A 16,474-nucleotide genomic window follows, 5' to 3' on the forward strand; every position below is an offset into this window, starting at 1 on the left:
ACCACTCTATAATATATATATATATAAAAGGGGGGGGGGGCATGAAGGATTCCAGGTATCACAGTACAGTGAAGTTAAATATATAAAACAAAGTGGTTGGACAAAATCTAAATCAGAGCAATAACTGATACATATACTGATAACATATCCATGCTGACAGAGACATAAGAAGAAAAGGTAGAGGGAGAGCGAGAGGACAATGGCTGGAGTGTGACTGAACCGCCAGTTAAAACGTGTGGTTGCATTCTCGCTTTGTTCCATGAGATCACAGTTGTGGCAGATGCAGGATAGACTGGGAGCAGCTGTTTTGCTCTCTGGTCTCCAGTTACAGACGCTGGCACTGCCTGCACTCTGGGGATGGGCAAAGGGGCACGTTGTTGAGTCTTAATAATGTTTGTTCTCTGAGGGTGGGCACAAAGAGTCCTCAGACCGAGCAGTACTCCACCAGTATTCTTGGCATCGGAAGAGAGGGACGTGGCCGAAGGTGTCAAACAGAGTGGGACTGGTGACAAGACATAACACACAGCTGGTCCCCTTCTCGCAGGACCCATGGCGCCATTAATTACACTGACTGTGGAGGCTACAGTGAACAAAAAATTGCATTGGGAAATGCACTAATTTATTGTGCTTGTCACTGGCTGTCAGATCAGATAAGAATCAGGTAGAGGTCACTTAAATTGGCAAATATAATGAAAGTATAAAATTTGTAAGAATTAAAACATACTGAGAAGTCACCTGGCAAATGTGGTAACAAGACCTTATTTTATTGCAAGGGAAAGGAAAAACTGAAACTGCCTGACTTGGTGCCACGAAGTTCTAAATTGTGCAAAAGAAACGATGATAAACCACACAAACTGCACTTTCAGTATTTACATTTTAAGTCAGTTGCTTACCACTCTCGTAATCAGCTCCATATATTTCTAGGATTAAATGGGCAAAAGAAATGTCATTAGGAGTTCAGTTTGAAGTAAGATATATATATATTTTTTTAATATATTTTCTTTTATATATATATATTTTTTTTACTTACAGCAGGGTATATTTGTATTGTCTGTGCTTTAAACTTCAACAGACTAATATACCAAATTCACACCAACAATAATACTTATCTATGCAGCAGTGGTATGGTTGATTTGGCTTTTAAATTTTCTTTGCACTCTGTTTGCACATGTTTTAGTCCTGCACTATTGATGTTGCACGCACATTTATGTGCATAATACTTGTAGCTTATAAGCACAATAACCAACACTTGTAATTGCTGTTGTATATTCCAAAAAGGTACGGATGTCTCATAACCTTGTGAAAAGAGTGTGAGCAGAAGGTTTGAAGGTGGAAACAGTCTAATGAGATGCTTCTGCCAACAAGTTTCCAGGTTTCACAGCCAATGGGCTGAGGCAAGAGAGCAGAAGACAACGGAATACAATTATTTATAGAAAATCAACAATTTTCCATGGAGTCAGAGTGGATTTTACTAGTGTGTGCTGACTGCAGGCATTCTCTTGTTGTGAGACAACTTGGCCTATTTAGCATAGATAAAAGGAGGAGGCATTTGATGAATAGTTCCAAGGATTAGATGAATAATAGAGGTAGGTAGTTCTTGTAAATCAGGTACAGAAATCATTATCTCCCCAGGTGTATATTGGAGTTTGAACATGACTACTAAACAAATACAATGTGTGAATCATAGATCTAATCTAAGGTACTTTCTCTTCAGTGTTACTGAGAAATATTGAGTCATGCAAGTTTCTTACAGCAAATATTTTTTATTAATCTACCACAGACTCAGAACCCAGTCTCAAAGCGAAGCAATGAATCCCAAATCCGTTGCTGATGCTCTTCCTCCCGTCAAAAGCATCAAAAATGAGACTGTAGAATTGTTGATCACAGTTGAGATTGACTGGATTAACATTTGTAAATCATGTTGTTTTATACTCTATTTGTGTATATGTGTGTAAGCCCAGCAGATAATAAGCAGTTTAACTTGATTTTCTCATTAGGATTGGAAAATATAACCAGATACTGGAAATGTGAGGCCAGTATTGATATTTGACAGTTTAAAAAACCCAATAATGATATTTCAGCCAATAATGGTACTTTACTGTTTCTACATGACCTCAAATAAATCAATGGCATTTCTGTTCTGAAATTTCCCGGTGGTAAACACATATACCAATATATCTGCAGTGAGATAATATCTAGGAATATAGATTGGCTGATTTATTGGTCTAGCTCTGTCAGGAAGGCCTGAGGCTTTGTATTTATTTCCTTCAATCTCTTAATCTCAGATCAGTTAATTAAGACTCACCCATGACATACGTCTGACATTGTTTTTATTGAATGAGAAAATCTTTATTATATTATAATTGAATTTTCTTGTCAATGAAATGGTTAAGAAGTCAACGAGTTACTACACACAGCTTACCAAACTAATTAAAGACTGTCCAAATAAAATACATTTGGTAGTGTTGCTCTTGACATCATGCGTGACTCAAATCCTCTTTCAGTTGTTTATCCACATACTCCAGTAGGACTTATTTTTAAATTTAGAAGACTAAAATTAGTTATCCTTGTCAGTAGATGGCTCTGATGGGTTATTCAGTTACTCAGAGGTAATAAATACCAACACTGAAGCAATGAGATGTTGCAATTTGAATAAAGAAATCTGCACGTTATCATACTTCCTCCATAAGGCCTGCTTTTTGTAGGTTATTCCTTACTCCTTGAATGATTTGAAACACCGGCTCATATTTGACAAATGAGAGCCCAATTCAGACACGCAGTCTGTTCTCTGCAATTTTAGTAGTGCAAACTATGTCTGTGGTTGCAAGTGATGATGCTCGCTCATAGCTGGGGCCGCCTGGTGTTGTCTTCCTCCCTGTCAGCAGTGTGGGGATGGTGCCCACAGTGATGCGCACTTACAGTAAGTGAAGGAGTGATGTTTCAGAGATGGATAGCATTTCCAGTATTTATCGACTGCTGCGAGGCGGCCCTGCATGACACTGCATTCAGATACATTAGTGGTAGAGGGAGACTTGACGGCCTGTCGGAGGGAAGGAAGGAGTTGAGAAGTGAGGAGGGCAGACGTTAAGACATCACCTAGCTCATAGTCGGACACAGAGGCATCGATCGCAGCCCCAGTGCTCTTCTAGCTGCTTCCTGTGTTTTCATTGTGCTATCATTGGAAGAGAGCAAACAACAACGTCAGGGGGAAAGGCTACTGATAGCTCCGTATCTAATGCGCTCAGATCTCCAGAGAGACAGATTCACATGTACTAGAATGCCTAATAATGTATGTCTGGATGACACTGAATAAGCTATTTCTGATGGAATGAGAGAGCAGTACTTTTGGTAAAGTTTCTCACAATACATTTATATTGTAAAACACATGTGTTGCCAAAGAGTAGTTATTGGTTCACATTTGTCTAATATTGGTCTTCATCTGTATTAAACGCAATCTAATTTCAAATGATGTTAGCACACTCATCCCATTTATATCAGATATTTTATCTCTAGGAGCAAGAACAGCCATAAAAGCCTAATTTGTAAGATTTTTTACCACTGACTGAACAGTTTGAGTTATAATAAAATATAAGCAAAAATAAGTTGAATGTATAGGTCAGCGGCCCTGATAATTTTCTTTCTATGTTTTCAGGGAAAAATAAGATAATTTGTTAATCTAATAGAATGGAACAATAGAAATGATTGGTTACAGCTAGGAGAGGTAGTTGTATGATGTCTCCACTTGTGTGAGAAGCATGTGCATGGACTCCACGATTCTTCTGGTAATTTCCACGCCGGTGAACATGTATTACATCCAAAGGGCTCCATAATTTTGCACAGATGTGATCTATTAAGACAAACTATTGTGTATCACATGTGGCACTCCCTTACAGACAGTCCATCACAAACATCAAACATGTCTTTTGTTATTCCCACACTGAGGATATGAATATTTCAAATTATGTTAGACTCATATTAAAGGATTTTTTTTAACATTCTTTTACCTCAAAAACAAATGTGGTGCCTAAAATAATAAATATTCTGCCACAGACACATTTATTTTCATCTGTGGAACAGGACTATGAAATATGTAACACAACATCAAAGGGTCCAGTGCAATTTTTGTTAAACATTTGTTTCAAAGCTGCTAAGACAATTTCATTATAAAGCCAAAAAACAGGTGTCAGTTTTTCCAAGTATGTGTGTTTTCTGTGGTGTAAGATAAATGAGAGGGAATGCAAACAGAGAAGCAGAGAATTGTAAACCAACTTGGTTACAGGTTTCTGCTGAGGCTCAACTCAAGCTGCTGGACTGTTTCTCCTAATTAAGGGAAAAGGCGCCTGATTGACAAATGAGCTCTGGGTCAGCCAGCCAACTAGAGAAAGGGTTTCCCTGCCAAGACTGCAAGGCCCCTGGGTTTCCCATCAGCCAGGGGAGCAGATGGTTTAACACTCAAAACTACATAGAGGAAAACAGGGATGTCTCATCTGCTTTTGTTAGAGCTGAGGGATTAACCAGGGCATCCCTTTGAGCATAAGAAGGCAAAGCAACAAGTTGAATTACTGTACAGAAAAATAATAGATGGGATTTGTTTGTTGATGTTTTTCATGATTGATTTTCTCATGTGGTCAATGTATAATGTCTTAGCTTGTAGACTTGGTGCATGGGATGGAAATTTGATTTTGAATTTGAGTTAGACTTCAGACTTGACCTTCATTTAGCTTCATACTTTACTCCGGATTACTGATTTGTAAACTGTGAACAACTACGTACAACTGAATGGCACAGTTACATTGTATTGTATCAAAATATAATCTGCTGGGGCTAGATTTGCCTTTATATAATGATAACGGTGTCCAAGGTTCACGCTGTTCATTCATTCATGTCAGTCACAGTGAAGAGCATCCAAACATCCACATCTGCTCTTGCCTATCCAAACGTATTGACTATGGGATGGACATGGGCAACAGAAAGAGCTCAGTCTCAGTTTATGGTGATTAATATCAACAGTGATGAGTGAAGAAACAGCTGATATCTTTGTTGGCTTCTGCAAATCCATCTCTCCTGGACAGGATTCACCCTGAGTTGGGGGAAATCCTGAAAAGTACAGGCTTAGTTATAATAATGTGATGGATGTTTGTGTGAATCTGTTGTGTATTTTTGTTGATACAACAGAAACAACAGTTTAGATTTAAGCAATCAGTATTTATCACTGGGTGGACTCGGCGACAGAGCGGATTTGCAGTAAAGGAAATAAGCCCCCGAAGAAGAAGAAAATGTTGAGTGCATGGGTGGGAATGGACACGAGTGATGGACTGTAACAGTGTAGAAGAGTTTGTGAGATTTCGTCCAGTCGGCAGGGTGTCTAATTTCTGTCATCTACTTAAGTGGAATTTAGTTACTTTTCTGACAGTTCACTCAGTGTTTGTCTATATTTTATCTTTTGTTCTCCACTCTTCTCCACATTTCTGAAGATATGTTATTCCTTAGTTACAATAGATGTTTTTTTACAACTGTTCAGTGTAGTTTCTTTCACTTCACTTCCTTGTCACTTCGAGAGAAACTTGTTAAGTTAGACTTCTTTATTAATCAAGTGTTTTAAAAAGGTTGCAGCTTAGTCATATTTGGTTATATGTATGTTTGCATTGTAATGTGAAATTACCAATAGTGTTCACATGAAGGACTTCTCATGCCACCAGGATCCTGTCATTTTTACAGTAAAGCGCCTTATTGAAATTGTAAAGCTCCTACGCTTGACAGGGCAAGTTGGTGAACTACTGCACCTGGTGAGCTAACTGCTAATATGCTAGGCTGTCAGGAAATGCTAGCACTAGTCAATCACAATAGCTCTTTCTATTGTCCCTGTGCTGTGCTGTTTACTCCCCCCTGGTATTTTGTTCTTAGGATTGCACGTCATTCCATTTAATACAGAGTTTTAGGAGGGACAATAAGTTCACACAGTTTATTCAGAAGACATAAACGTATTATATACTGTATAGGGTCAAGATGCAAAACTCTCTTGAACCTCTGCCCACGCTGGGTGGTAATGTGTGGTCTATTCTCTCGCTTCAACCATCCTTGTTTTTTTTGCCAAAAAAATGTTTGTCAGCTATTGTGATTTTGATAAAAGAATTGATTTATTTTTAATAAAAGGTGACATAATTCTGTTTTACATCATTGTTAACTGAATGTATTTGTTTTCAACTGTTGGTCAGACAAAAAAGGCCTTTGAAGACATCACCTTGGACTCGTTTTGAATGAACTGATTTATTTAGAAAAATAATAATAATAAAATAGACAGGTTAATTGATTATTGTGCAAATAATAGTCGCAGTCCTTCTCTGTTTTACTGGTTTTAATGATGATATGACCAGGGCTTTACTATTCTTATTAGTACTCTGGTGACATAAACTAAGCTCTGCCCTACATTAACCTGAACAGAGCATAGGTGACACTATATAACAATTAAAATGACACTGCTTTAAGTAGTACTTTTGGAGGAAATGAGCCTTTTTCACATGTCACAATGGGAGGTATAAATGATAAAACTAATGGCTGTATTACATTTAGCTACTTCAGTTTTGAGGTCCTGGTATTGTCCATGCTGACACACTTATAGGACACTTTAATAGAACAGAGTCATTGTTCTGCATTATGTCCTTGCCTGAATAAGCATGCTGTATGTTAAATGTACATCAGGATTCCAAAATTGCAGTGTGACACCCAATTTGTCCCTCAGTGCTTCCAGCTCAATGTGGCATTAGCAGTCACAGATGGAAAACAATCCACTTCAGCAAAAGGTCACAGCGCTTGATTTGCGTCGGCATTGAAATAGGACCTTAAGTATCAACAGCTGTGAGATTCACGCACTACGACTACTGTATGCCCTTGTCTGTCCGGAACACTAACACCTCATTTCATTTACTCATTTAGGCATTTACTTAATTTAATAAATGGTTGTCATGTGCTAAGGGGGCAATTATGGTAATTGTATCTTTTCATCATTCTCCTTGTTCCATTGTCTTCAATTGCTGAGTGAGTGCTTACAGCCTTTAAGTGTATCTTCTCTTTAATTGAGGTTGATCTTTATCATCATGTGCTTTTATGACTAAACAAGGCTGAAAGGTTTGGATGGATGGAGAAGCCAATCCAGAGTTGCACATATTTATATTTCCTGGATTTCATTTTCAAAAAGCTACAGACAACGTGGATATAAGAAGGAGATCTTTAAAATATCCACAGGTAAATGCTGGTGTTTAAATGACAAATTTAATAAAAGCTTCATCTCAGTTTGTAATTCCGTGTCTTTTTGAAATCCTCATTCAGACAGAAAATTGCTACCAATTTGAACATAAAACTCCCATCGAAATGTCACTAGTGACCATGCAGTCAAAGCACTGAGGTGTATGCTGTATCACTGTAGCCCTCATACCACTCACAAACACACAAAAGAGCTTTCAGCACTACAGCCAAGGGAGGGGTGTGGGTGCACATGGAAAATATGCACAGGACTCTATCCTTCTGATTTCGCCCTGCACTCCCTCTCAATCACACTCCAACAACACAGAGCAGGTAGTTTGACCAGAGGCAGTGGACCAGCCCCTTCTATTAATTCCCTCTGAATTATAAAGCAGTAAAACTAAATTTATCCAAACAACATTAATCACAATGGCTAGGCCTCTATTTTAATGAACAGATTCTTTCTGGGGGCATCTATGGGCAGTTAAATTGCCATTTAAACCCCACCTGTCTGTCTCAACTAGTCCGTAGAGAGGTGCATAAATGTAGTCCAATAGCTGTTCCAAGGGCTGGGTTGTATCCATTCCTTCATGCATTACTAAAGCCAGGGACAGGGCATGTTAAAAAGGATTCAGTGTGCAAAAGGCCCTGATGAATAACATACAGGCTTTTTATTTCTCCTGATTGGAACATGGAGCCAGTTGCAATTGTTTCTTCTGTGGATTAGAGTTAATATATGAATCAAATGAAAATAATTGCATTGCCATTTATAAAGTCTGTTCTCATGCTTAATGACATGTTACTTTTGTGGCATTAGAAAAGTAATAGTACTATTTATTCCTAAAACACTTCGAAATACAACATAGTATTGTTGTATGTTATTGTTAACCAGGGTTAATCTGCATTGAAAGAAAATGTTGCAGTTGGTTAAGTAGGATTTTTTTTTTAAATCTTCCCTATTGGTCAGTTGAACTGCTGAACCTGTGTAGGGATCACTAAGTTTCTATCATGTGTTTGTTGCTCATTTCATTAGCTGCATAAAGGTGAGGGGGAAAATTGATAATGTGAATGTGAAAAACACCTATGTAGTTTTTTTTTTTTTAAGTATAATAAGCGTCTCTATTGTGTTTTCTTCGAGACACAGGACAGGCTTGGTTACTGTAAAATGGAGTGAATGGAGTCCTCTTACAGCTGTAAATGGAAAAACCTTTTGATACAGGGATACATAAAATCTGAGTAAAAACATTTTTAACCATTCAACATTTGATATTATGATTTCAAAACTAAAAGAATCTACATACCCACATACTTCATAGAATTAAACAGTTGACTATTTAGTAATCACCCTGTATATTACGTGGCTACAGCCTCATTCATTTCGCCTGTCCCAGTCACCTCTGGTTCATACTTTCCAGTTTATATTGTTTTTGACAGATTTGACATAAACCATGTCGTCCAAGCTGCTCTCTTCATTAAACATTTCCTGCAGCTTTGGTACGACATTCCTACGCGCGCTCAGTGCACACACACAATTAGTGCTTGTTAAAGAGCATGTGATATGGGAAATACATCACCATTTTCCCATAATTGGAGCCTCCTGTGAACCTCAGAGGAAGCAAGTGCTCCGGGTGACTTGTTTCACGTCTTAGACATCTTAATTTCCCCCTAAATGTATGGCTTCCTCTTCTTTTCTAAAAACATGCTCTCTTTTAAACTGAAACTTTAAGAAAAGCTAAATTATTAGCTCATTCTCCATTCTCCTCTCACAAATGGATACACACATACATTCCATGCTTTTCCATTTCTATGACCTTATTGCTGTCCCATCACTTCCCTCTCTGCTGGTTATTTAGCACTTCAGTGGCTAGCAAGACTAATTGGAGGAAGAGACAGGTGGAGCCACTCTGTAACAATCAGTCTTGTTAGTGGCAGGGCTATAGCTCACACTAGGCGATCTTTTTGTTTTTGCAGTGTGTACACTGGAAGGAGGGCATGAACTTTTGACTCAGGGTACTCTCATACAGGGCAGCCTGCCAGGCATCACTTATTGAGGTTAATGTCAAGGTTCTCTGTGTAATACCAGTAACTAAGTCAAAACACCTCTCTCCATGAATATGTTTTGGAAAAAAAAGAAGAAATGCATGCTACTGTAATTCTGAAAAGGTAGTCTTTCCCTCTTAGTGTGATCGTGCAGATTTTAATACATAAGATGAAAAAAATGCATTTGCCTTGCTGTATTTATTCGGAGAGGGTATGTCATCTAACATTCAGGCGTGATCACTTGCCTATAGATCAACTGTTCTCTTTCTGTCTCTTCCCCTTTGTGTGTGGTAAGGCACCGGTTCAGTAATGATGTGTCGGTGTGAGCGTGTCCACTGTGCGCAGACATGTTGCAGTATAATGCAACCAGGCAGGTGTGAGGGTCACAGCCAGTTTGTGGCCCAGCGTCTTGACCCCTGCTGTCTGCTTTGTCTGACCGTCAGAGGAACCCCTTAATTAGACCCCTTGGTTTGCAGTGTCTGCCCGATGCAGCCCAGCGGACACTCGGCAACAATCCCTTCATTAAATGCTCCTGGTTGACTTGGCAAGAAGAGCCTCGGTTTTCCAATTCCTGCTGCACAAAAGGCCATGTTAAGAAAATCTCCTCTAATTTTTCACTTTGAATTGGTAGCACCTGTTCCCTTTTTTTTCCATTATGGAAAAACGACCATGCGTTATCCTTCGTAGTAGTGAAATATCCTAATTCACCAAGTTACTGTGGATAGTTTGAACTCTTCCTGTGTCTGAATGTTCATCAGTGCAAAAAGTGTACAATGCAAACATGTGTTTCTGAACTGCAACACACTATATGTGTGAATACACATATTTGCCTTTGTCAAATCTGTAAAATTATGCTTAGGCCTTCATGCTTTTTCTTCACCAAGAAAAAATATTTTTAAATGCAGCAATTCAGAATGATTAATTGTTGGTTTACACACTGCTGTACAGTGTTATTTCAACAAAATGTTGCCTTTGGTTGGTGCACGTTTGCAATGTGAGTACATTACTATTATGTAAGATGCCAGAGTAGAGTGATCAAGTGGCCAGAAAATGAATGGGAACAGAGCTGCAAGGGAATTAACTTAAGTACAGCTCACTGGCAGCCAGGCCTGCTGACAAAAACAAGGAGACTTACTCAGTAGAGATCCAGCAAGACCTGGCCCAGTGACCTTCAGTGGTAGAGAGAGAGAGAGAGAGGGGGAGAGAGGGAGAGGGGAAGGATTTCATTCTGCTGTTCTTGGCCAGCGTGTCTTGTTGCCCCGGCCATGGAAAATCACAGAACACTTTCTTAACACCACCTTGAGAGCCAGACAGACACTTCTTTACATGGAATCCATCTGTAAGGTTGTGTGGATGTTTTGTAACTGCTGTGCCCACGGGTGAAACCTGAGCCACAGGTGTGTCTTGGGTGCAGTCACTAGTTGATCCACAGAATGGGCCTTTGGTGCATTGTTGTAATTGAAGCCCTTCAGGTAGCTTCAGTGTTAGTAGTCAAATATAAAGAGATTTTATATAATAAAAAAATATAAAGAGATATTGTCCCTCTAAGTGATTTGAAAAGGTTCTAATTAAGAAGCTACATCAGTGGGTGAAAAGAAAAGTGGATATTTCTGAGGAAATCCAATCAAGTTCTTGGCAGCTGACCTCATAGTTTAGCTTGCACTTTGTTATGATGTAGCCTACAACAGCTTTAGTTCTTCAGTACAACACTCACCTCGGGTCAAAACACTGAACCGAACAACAGAGTAGGAAAATGTAAAAAGTGGTTCTGGAACATTGCAAGTAGTATTGCATTACAAATTGAACAAATAAAAAAACAAAGATCAAAAGACAGGCACTCTCTAGCTGTCTTTCAAAACAATCCACACAACCGCTGTATAATTACACAGTCTAAAGTTTAACACCGTGTTGTCTCAGTGATTTGCAAGACAAAGTCTGATCTTCTTCTGAAAAAATAACCATAAAGCAGTTTAAGACAAGTGAAAGTGAAAAGTGAACTGTGAGCCTAAGAGGAGTGTACTACTGCCTTCCCAAATGCCCTCAAGGTAGCTTTGACCAATTATACTGATCAAATGTTTTAAAAGTGTTGCTTTGAACATTAGATATCAGGATGGTGGTGGTGGTGTGCATATGTGGTCCCGGGAGTGTGTGTTGCATTTCTAGAAACTCAAAGATGCTTTACATGATGGAGCATAGTGCTCTGAAGCTGCATTAGCTGCTTTGGCATCAGCTGTACTACTTGATGCTTTACACAGCAGCTGTGTGGATATCAGCTGACTAGTAACAACCAAATCATATTCTCCTTCCACCACCCCATGCCTCCTGTAAGTAAGCAAGAGGAGTTTGTATTGAATCCGTCATGGGACAGGGAGTCAGTGAAGACTATAAGATATCGTGATACATATTGTGCATTATAGGATAGAGATTTGTGGGCTTGTAAATGTCTCCAGACTTCAAATCAATGAGCTGGACTACTTTAAGGCAATATTGGATGGATGCACAGGATTTTTGCATCGGTATGATTTACTATCGTTTTTGGTTATGTGTTTAATTCACCGATTTAATAAAAAAATTCTTATTATTCAGTCATTTCATGTTTCTTAGTACGTGTCAACTGCTGCTTTACATGCCATCTCTGCAGTTCACTTGACAGTGTTAAGTGAAATATTTATGAGTATCACAAAGTTTTGACATTTACTACCTGACACAGATAATTGCCTCACAGAAACTGTGCGGTTGCTACAGACTTAATTATTACCTGCAGACTGTGCATCTTTATGCATGTCTGAATGCTGTAAATTCAAGTATGTGGATACATCATGTTTTCTTCTTGTTGCCTGGAACACAGTTTACAAGCATTGCTTTCTTCAGTCACATAGGTTAGATCCTGAATACACAATATATTTGTATGTCAGCGATTCATTTTCTTTTTAAAACTCAAGCTGAGTCATGTGCAATCATTACATAATTCTCTCAAAACTGACAGGCATCCTGGTTGTCCTGCATTTTTCCAGAATCTATACTGGCTAACAACATGAATATTGACAGGAAAAAAAATTAATCAACAGAACTGATCGTGGTTTGGTGTTTTTAAAACTCTTGCTACGTTGTCACATCATGAGAGAAAGAGACAGTGAGACAGGCTGAGTGAGAGAATGAGACAGCGTGACAGACAGAGGGAGGGAAAAGAGGGCGAATCTTGCTGTGACAGCCTTTTCACTCCTTATGAATGACGTTTTTCTTCCCCTTCAGCATTCTTTGAAACTTCAAAGCGTCAATCTCAGCAGAGTGATTTGGCCCTGCTATTGTGTGAATCTTGAATATTCATCAGGGTCTTTCTCTGACCTGAGGGCTGAGACTCTGCTGGGGATTTGCAGGGATCTCACAGTGTATCTCACAGTATACTGCTATTATATGTAACAGTGGTGGATATGGATATTGTGTGAACGTGGGTGTGAAGATTTAGATTGAAGTCTCATGCTTAATTATTAACTAGGCTAGATGAAATGTTTTGGGTGTGAATGCTGACTCAGAATTTTACTCCTTTCCCCATTGTGTTCCTTTAAAAAAAAATAACCAGTACATAGGTCAGCTTATTGTTTGACTATTTTCACGAAGCAATTTATAATGGGGACTTGAAAATGCACAGAGGCTATTGTTCAGCATAGTGTTGAAACAGTTAGTCAAATAATCATTACTCCCAATGGAATATTTGAACAATTCTGATAACTAATTAATCATCAAGTCGTTTTTAAGCAAAAATGCGAAACATTTGCTGGCTCCACCTTCTCACATGTGTGGACTTGTTTCTATATCTATGTGAATTGAATATCTTTGAGTCTTGGTTGGACAAAAACAAGCAATCTGAATAAATTATGATGGGCAGTTTTCACTATCTCGTAGGACTAAATGGTTAATCCATTAAGCTGACAGACTGACAATGGTGGTAACCAAATAAAAGTTTCCGTGCTAACTATGCTGCATGGTGCAAAAGATATCAGTGCTTCTTATATCTTAACAACAAGAGGACGCAATTCTTTGTGTAGATGGATGATGAAGACAGTGTCACGCTTTCTCGACTCTTGCACCCCAGTTGGACCATCTGGGGCAGACAGCTGTGTTGCCACGGTAATAAACTGCTTTCCAGGATTCTATGACAGCAGTTTTAACACTGAGCTGCTGAAAATCCTCCTAATTTCACAGAGCTGAGGGTCAGTTTAGCCCCGGCTGGAACATCGCTCATGATATGCATTCCATCTTTGCCTGAAGTAATTTCATCATCTGTGTTCTGCCATGGCTTTTTGTTTCACAGGTTAGCAGTGATTTTTCACAGTCATCCATCGCACTCCTCTTGCTGTGTGATGAAAGGTGTGTTTGCTCCTTTAAAGTCCTTTTCTGAAATAAAAAACGTGGCTCATTTTCACGGTGCATTGTAACACTACTGCTAGTATTATTGTATGGTCTCTATTTCATAAGAAAATGTTTGCCTTATGAAATGGAGACAGATTATTACAAACAACCAGGCTGCATTAATTGATCTCTGACTGCTGGAGGGCAGAATGTGGGGGATACAGAGTCTGCAAAACAAATTGAAAATAATCTTGCAGCTTAACTACTCCCCACACCTCCCACCCACTCTCTCCCAAATCAAAACTTACCGCCAACTCGACTAAGAGGTCAAAGCCAGAAGTGGAGCACATTGAATGAAAATACAGTGCCAGCAGACAGGTTATCTTTACCTGTGCCACCATGACAAGTGCAGATGTACTTAATTTGTTGAAATACATAATATGTAATAATTTGTTTTTGTTCAGTTTATGTGGAGCAAAATATATTTTACACACATTTTATTCAAGATTAAAATGATGCAGTATGTTGTCTCAGGTGTGCATTGTGATGATCTGTTTTTGTAGCAGCACTCTATCAAACATTTAATTAGTTTCTGTGATATCCTCCAATACAGCACTGCAGTTTGCTACTAAAACACAGGTTGTGCTGGAAGGACCTTGAATTTTTTAGTTTGTGCATTCACCATCTTTTGCAAACATTGTATAGCGAGTTGTCAAAAAAGGAGCAGTGAGCAGAGGGTTTTATAGTGTTAATGATCAGAGAACAGAGGGGGTGTGGCCAGTTGCACTCACATGCAGAAAGTAAAGAAAAGTTAGAGAGCTGGAACCATGGATGTATGAAGTTGCTCTCTGGGCGCATACACTAAAGAACTTTGTCAGGCTTCCCATGTTTTTTGACCCATTAAGCATGCTAGCTAGCTAACTTCAAAGTGTGACACTGGGGAAATTTCTGACTGTGTCACAATACCAGAATCTCCTCACAGCTTACGCATGGGACACACAGCCTGTGAGAGCAGTGCGCGACGGCCTGCCTGTGGTGTCGACACAGAGACTGTTAAACTGTTAAATCCAGGCTTTCTGTTCAAAGCCAAGTAAACCCAGATGACATTATGAGCTTCTATTTCCCAAGTCAAGTAGTACTCTATATGATATATAAACTGAACCTTTATGTGCAACATTGGTGAAGTGGCCCTTTAAAGCTTTTTGAATTGTGTTCTGGTGCTTGCATGTCTAATGAGACTATTTCTCATTCCAGTTGCAACAAACGTGGTTTTACAGAAAGATCGAGGTGCTGACAGAACAATTTCTCCGGCAGTATTAATCATGCTGTAACTATGTGTGTGATGACAGATGGATTCTGCAGTTAAAATCCTAACTAAGAGAGGGGAGGGGGAAGAAAAAGGAGGGGAAGTGAAGAGTTAATTTCACTGAAAGCAAGTCTTCCAACAAGTCTACCCCACTTTCAACCCCTTTATGTGGTGGAGTGACCCCCACCTACAGAGCCGCTCACTCCCCTGGACCCCCCATCCCTGTGGGTTGAGTAGGCTGTCTGAGAATACAGGGAGGCTCCACGCTGGGCGTTTGATGGAGCGCAGAAGGGTGTGTGAGGTGCACTGACCCCTACACATTTCTCCCCATGCACTCGTGCTCCAGAATAGGCTGACTTATCACATGTAATACGCAGAAATGCACAAATCAGGAGCGACAGCTATAGGGCCCGGCCAGTGGAGCAGTGGAAGGGAGAAGGGGCTTCTGGGAGCTGCTGTTCCCACCCAGTCAGACTTTAAGAGGGGACAGGTGTGGGGTGGAGAAGCCCATTTGGTTGTTGATGTTGTTTTGCCCTCCTCCATCACTACTTTAACACCACCAGGACCTTTTTTTGCTTTTTTTTGCTTCCCTCTAACCATTTGGAATGAATAGACAACTCTCTCTTTTCAAGGAAACAGTTTGACTCACGTCTGATTGTGGAAATTCGGCCATCTCTGACATATTTATGATTTCTGTAGGTCCCATAATAGACTTGATGTAATCTGTCTAATAGCTGACTTAATCCTCTTAACTTAACTCCCCTTAACACATAAATCTTTCACCAGTGGAATGTGTCCCTATTGTTATCATTTTGTTTTACTTCTTTGGTTATTGCATGTTTGTATATGTGTCTGTGTGCGTTGGATTAGGCTGAAGTTACAAAGTTGTGGTGGTGCCTGGAGGTGTGAGCTCTAATCACCTCTAATCACCTGACGTGTGATGGCCTGATCGCTGCAGCTCTACAAGTGTTTGTGTTTTCACCCCCCACACACACACTCACATGAGGATCTCGAACACGATTCAGCCTAAGTCTGAACTTTAATACCAGACTCTTGGTTACAGATTAATGCCCGGTCGTTGCCATTCACACAACACCTGTGTCTGCAGCTGTAGTTGCATACACATTACATCAAGACCGGGTTGTTGAGAGGTTGGTTACTTTTTTTTGTTTTTATTATTATGGATGGTATCCATTTTAGTTTTTTCAGACAGATGAAGGGTTAGGGTTAATTGAAGGACTTTTACTTTTTATGTTTTTCTGGACACCTAGGATGGTGGATGTTAGTTTCAGTTTTTCATTAAAAACTTGTATTATTTTGGTGAATGCAGGGATTAGCTCTTTAAATGTGGAGTCGTATTGTTGAACCTTGACTCTTTCAGTTTCTTCGACTTTCCCAATTTTTTTTTTTGTGTTGTATATTATGGAAAATGACTGCAATAAAGAAAATACTGAAGAAACAGAAACAGGTGTTGTGCAGAGAGTAACTGGTAACATCAGACACAACATTAACTTTTTAAGTAACAGAATATCTTGGAAA

At 39.3% G+C, this 16,474-nt stretch overlaps 1 protein-coding gene across 1 annotated transcript in view; it reads left to right on the plus strand.

The window, feature by feature from the left end:
- Nucleotides 1–16,474, plus strand: part of bmpr1bb (bone morphogenetic protein receptor, type IBb) — a 50,266-nt gene that overhangs the window by 17,167 nt on the left and 16,625 nt on the right. The window lies entirely within an intron of this gene.

This window comes from Morone saxatilis, unplaced genomic scaffold (assembly GCF_004916995.1).
Source record: "Morone saxatilis isolate NCDOM2014 unplaced genomic scaffold, NCSU_SB_2.0 Contig21, whole genome shotgun sequence".
NCBI classification, from domain to species: Eukaryota; Metazoa; Chordata; class Actinopteri; family Moronidae; genus Morone; species Morone saxatilis.